Source organism: Triticum aestivum, chromosome 1B (assembly GCF_018294505.1).
Source record: "Triticum aestivum cultivar Chinese Spring chromosome 1B, IWGSC CS RefSeq v2.1, whole genome shotgun sequence".
NCBI lineage: Eukaryota > Viridiplantae > Streptophyta > Magnoliopsida > Poales > Poaceae > Triticum > Triticum aestivum.
Window position 1 is genome coordinate 603253642 of NC_057795.1, and position 6000 is coordinate 603259641.

Sequence of the window (6000 nt, forward strand, 5' to 3'; positions counted from 1 at the left end):
CTAGTCAACTAGAGGCTCACTAGGGACATGTTGTGGTCTATGTATTCACACGTGTATTACGATTTCCGGATAACACAATTATAGCATGGATAATAGACAATTATCATGAACAAGGAAATATAATAATAATCATTTTATTATTGCCTCTAGGGCATATTTCCAACAGTCTCCCACTTGCACTAGAGTCAATAATCTAGTTACATTGTGATGAATCGAACACCCATAGAGTTCTCGTGTTGATCATGTTTTGCTCGCGGAAGAGGTTTAGTCAACGGATCTGCGACATTCAGATTCGTATGCACTTTGCAAATATCTATGTCTCCATCTTGAACATTTTCACGAATGGAGTTGAAGCGACGCTTGATGTGCCTGGTCTTCTTGTGAAACCTGGGCTCCTTGGCAAGGGTAATAGCTCCAGTGTTGTCACAGAAGAGAGTGATCGACCCCGACGCATTGGGTATGACTCCTAGGTCGGTGATGAACTCCTTCATCCAGATTGCTTCATGCGCTGCCTCTGAGGCTGCCATGTACTATGCTTCACATGTAGATCCCGCCATGACGCTTTGCTTGCAACAGCACCAGCTTACTGCCCCTCCACTAAAAATATACACGTATCCGGTTTGTGACTTAGAGTCATCCAGATCTGTGTCGAAGCTAGCGTCGATGTAACCCTTTACGACGAGCTCTTCGTCACCTCCATATACGAGAAACATATCCTTAGTCCTTTTCTGGTACTTCAGGATGTTCTTGACCGCTGTCTAGTGTTCCATGCCGGGATTACTTTGGTACCTTCCTACCAAACTTACGGCAAGGTTTACATCAGGTCTGGTACACATCATGGCATACATAATAGACCCTATAGCCGAAGCATAGGGGATGACACTCATCTTTTCTCTATCTTCTGCCGTGGTCGGGCATTGAGCTGAGCTCAATTTCACACCTTGCAACACGGGCAAGAACCCCTTCTTGGATTGATCCATATTGAACTTCTTCAATATCTTATCAAGGTATGTGCTTTGTGAAAGACCTATGAGGCGTCTCGATCTATCCCTATAGATCTTGATGCCTTATATGTAAGCAGCTTCTCCAAGGTCCTTCATGGAAAAACACTTATTCAAGTAGGCCTTAATGCTGTCCAAAAGTTCTACATCATTTCCCATCAAAAGTATGTCATCTACATATAATATGAGAAATGCTACAGAGCTCCCACTCACTTTCTTGTAAACGCAGGCTTCTCCATAAGTCTGCATAAACCCAAACGCTTCGATCATCTCATCAAAGTGAATGTTCCAACTCCGAGATGCCTGCACCAGCCCATAAATGGATCGCTGGAGTTTGCATACCTTGTCAGCATTCTCAGGATCAAAAAAACCTTCCGGCTGCATCATATACAGTTCTTACTTAAGATAGTCGTTAAGGAATGCCGTTTTGACGTCCATTTGCCATATCTCATAATCATAGTATGCAGCAATTGCTAACATGATTCAGACGGACTTCAGCTTTGCTACGGGAGAGAAAGTCTCATCGTAGTCAACCCCTTGAACTTTTCAATAACCCTTAGCAACAAGTCGAGCTTTATAGATGGTAACATTACCATCCGCGTCCGTCTTCTTCTTAAAGATCCATTTGTTTTCTATCGCTCGCCGATCATCGGGCAAGTCTGTCAAAGTCCATACTTTGTTTTCATACATGGATCCTATCTCGGATTGCATGGCTTCAAGCCATTTGTTGGAATCTGGGCCCGCCATTGCTTCTTCATAGTTCGAAGGTTCACCGTTGTCTAACAACATGAATTCCAGGACAGGGTTGCCATACCACTCTGGTGTGGAACATGTCCTCGTGGACCTACGAAGTTCAGTAGTAACTTGATCCGAAGTACCTTGATCATCATCATTAGTTTCCTCTCTAGTCGGTGCATGCACCACAAGAACATCTTCCTGAGCTACGCTACTTTCCGGTTCAAGAGGTAGTACTTCATCTAGTTCCACTTTCCTCCCACTTACTTCTTTCGAGAGAAACTCTTTCTCCAGAAAGGACCCGTTCTTGGCAACAAAGATCTTGCCTTCGGATCTGAGGTAGAAGGTATACCCAATGGTTTCCTTAGGGTATCCTATGAAGACGCATTTTTCCGACTTGGGTTTGAGCTTTTCAGGTTGGAGTTTCTTGACATATGCATCGCATCCCCAAATTTTTAGAAACGACAGCTTAGGTTTCTTGCCAAACCATAATTCATATGGTGTCGTCTCAACAGATTTAGACGGTGCCCTATTTAAAGTGAATGTAGCTGTCTCTAGAGCGTATCCCCAAAATGATAGCGGTAAATCGGTGAGTGACATCATAGATCACACCATATCCAATAGAGTGCGATTTCGACGTTCGGACACACCATTACGCTGAGGTGTTCCAGGCGGCGTGAGTTGTGAAACGATTCCACATTTCCTTAAGTGCGTACCAAATTCGTGACTTAAATATTCTCCCCCACGATCTGACCGTAAGAACTTTATCTTTCGGTCACGTTGATTCTCTACCTCATTCTGAAATTCCTTGAACTTTTCAAAGGTCTCAGACTTGTGTTTCATCAAGTAGACATACCCATATCTACTCAAGTCGTCAGTGAGAGTGAGAACATAACGATAGCCTCCGCGAGCCTCAATGCTCATTGGACCGCACACATCAGTATGTATGATTTCCAATAAGTCGGTTGCTCGCTCCATTGTTCCGGAGAACGGAGTCTTGGTCATTTTGCCCATGAGGCATGGCTCGCATGTGTCAAATGATTCGTAATCGAGAGACTTTAAAAGTCCATCAGCATGGAGCTTCTTCATGCGCTTGACACCAATGTGACCAAGGCGGTAGTGCCACAAGTATTTGGGACTATCGTTATCAACCTTACATCTTTTGGTATTCACATTATGAATATGTGTAACATTACGTTCGAGATTCATTAAGAATAAACCATTGACCAGCGGGGCATGACCATAAAACATATCTCTCATATAAATAGAACAACCATTATTCTCGGATTTAAATGAGTAGCCATCTCGTATTAAACGAGATCCAGATACAATGTTCATGCTCAAAGCTGGCATTAAATAACAATTATTGAGGTTTAAAACTAATCCTGTAGGTAAATGTAGAGGTAGCGTGCCGATGGCGATCACATCGACCTTGGAACCATTCCCGACACGCATCGTCACCTCGTCCTTCGCCAGTCTCCGCTTATTCCGCAGCTCCTGTTTTGAGTTACAAATATGAGCAACCTCACCGGTATCAAATACCCAGGAGCTACTACGAGTAATGGTAAGGTACACATCAATTACATGTATATCACATATACCTTTAGTGTTCCCGGCCTTCTTGTCCGCTAAGTATTTGGGGCAGTTCCGCTTCCATTGTTCGCTTCTCTTGCAATAAAAGCACTCAGTCTCAGGTTTGGGTCCATTCTTTGGCTTCTTCCCGGTAACTGGCTTACCAGGCGCGGCAACTCCCTTGCCGTCCTTCTTGAAGTTCTTCTTACCCTTGCCTTTCTTGAACTTAGTGGTTTATTGACCATCAACACTTGATGTTCCTTTTTGATTTCCACCTCCGCCGATTTCAGCATTGAAAATACTTCAGGAATAGTTTTCACCATCCCCTGCATATTGTAGTTCATCACAAAGCTCTTGTAGCTAGGTGGGAGCGACTGAAGGATTCTGTAAATGACCGCCTCGTCCGGGAGGTTAATGTCCAGCTGGGACAGGCGGTTGTGCAACCCAGACATTTTGAGTATGTGCTCACTGACAGAACTATTTTCCTCCATCTTACAACTGTAGAACTTGTCGGAGACTTCATATCTCTCGACCCGGGCATGAGCTTGGAAAACCATTTTTAGCTCTTCGAACATCTCATATGCTCCGTGTTGCTCAAAACGCTTTTGGAGCCCCGGTTCTAAGCTGTAAAGCATGCCGCACTAAACGAGGGAGTAATCATCAGCACGTGACTGCCAAGCGTTCATAACGTCTTGGTTCTCTGGGATGGGTGCGTCACCTAGCGGTTCTTCTAGGACATATGCTTTCTTGGCAGCTATGAGGATGATCCTCAGGTTCCGGACCCAGTCCATATAGTTGCTGCCATCATCTTTCAGCTTGGTTTTCTCTAGGAACGCGTTGAAGTTGAGGTTGACATGAGCGTTGGCCATTTGATCTACAAGACATTTTGCAAAGGTTTTTAGACTAAGTTCATGATAATTAAGTTCATCTAATCAAATTATTTAATGAACTCCCACTCAGATTAGACATCCCTCTAGTCATCTAAGTGATACATGATCCAACTCAACTAGACCGTGTCCGATCATCACGTGATACGGACTAGTCATCATCGGTGAACATCTCCATGTTGATCATATCTTCCATATGACTCATGTTCGACCTTTCGGTCTCTTGTATTTCGAGGCCATGTCTGTACATGCTAGGCTCGTCAAGTCAACGTAAGTGTTTTGCATGTGTAAATCTGTCTTACACCCGTTATATGTGGACGTTGGAATCTATCACACCCGATCATCACGTGGTGCTTCGAAACAACGAACTTTCGCAACGATGCACAGGTAGGGGGAACACTTTCTTGAAATTATTATGAGGGATCATCTTAGTTACTACCGCCGTTCTAAGCAAATAAGATGCAAAAACATGATAAACATCACATGCAATCAAATAGTGACATGATATGGCCAATATCATATTGCTCCTTCGATCTCCATCTTCGGGGCGCCATGATCATCTTCGTCACCAGCATGACACCATGATCTCCATCATCGTGTCTCCATGAAGTTGTTTGCCAACTATTACTTCTATTACTTTGGCTAACGGTTTAGAAATAAAGTAAAGTAATTACATGGCATTTATTCATTGACACGCGGGTCATACAATAATTAAGACAACTCCGATGGATCCTGCCGGTTGTCATACTCATCGACATGCAAGTCGTGATTCCTATTACAAGAACATGATCTCATACATCACATATATATCATTCATCACAACCTTTTGGCCATATCACATCACAAGGCATATGCTGCAAAAACAAGTTAGACGTCCTCTAATTGTTGTTGCATGTTGTTACGTGGCTGCAATAGGGTTCTAGCAAGAACGTTTCTTACCTACGTAAAAGACACAACGTGATATGCCAATTTCTATTTACCCTTCATAAGGACCCTTTTCGTCGAATCCTATTCGACTAAAGTGGGAGAGACAGACACCCGCTAGCCACCTTATGCAACTAGTGCATGTCAGTCGGTGGAACCTGTCTCACGTAAGCGTACGTGTAAGGTCGGTCCGGGCCGCTTCATCCCACGATGCCGCCGAAACAAGATAAGACTAGTAGTGGCAAGAAAATTGACAACATCTACGCCCACAACAAATTTGTGTTTGATGACCCGTAAGTATACAGGATCGCAACAGTTTTCGATAAGTAAGAGTGTCAAACCCAACGAGGAGCTAAAGGTAGAATAAATATTCCCTCAAGTTCTATCGACCACCGATACAACTCTACGCACGCTTGACGTTCGCTTTACCTAGAACAAGTATGAAACTAGAAGTACTTTGTAGGTGTGATTGGATAGGTTTGCAAGATAATAAAGAGCACGTAAACATAAACTAGGGGCTGTTTAAATAAAGATGCAAATAAAGTAAATATAGCGAGTGTGGAAAAGTGGTGGTAGGAGTTGTGAAATTGTCCCTAGGCAATTGACTATGTTACTAGACCGGTAATCACTATTGCAATTCTATTTGAGGGAGAGGCATAAGCTAACATACTTTCTCTACTTGGATCATATGTACTTATGATTGGAACTCTAGCAAGCATCCGCAACTACTAAAGATTCATTAAGGTAAAACCCAACCATAGCATTAAGCGTCAAGTCCCCTTTTATCCCATATGCAAACAACCTACTTACTCGGGTCTGTGCTTCTGTCACTCACGCCATCCACCATAAGCAAATCATAAACATATTGCAAACCCTATAGC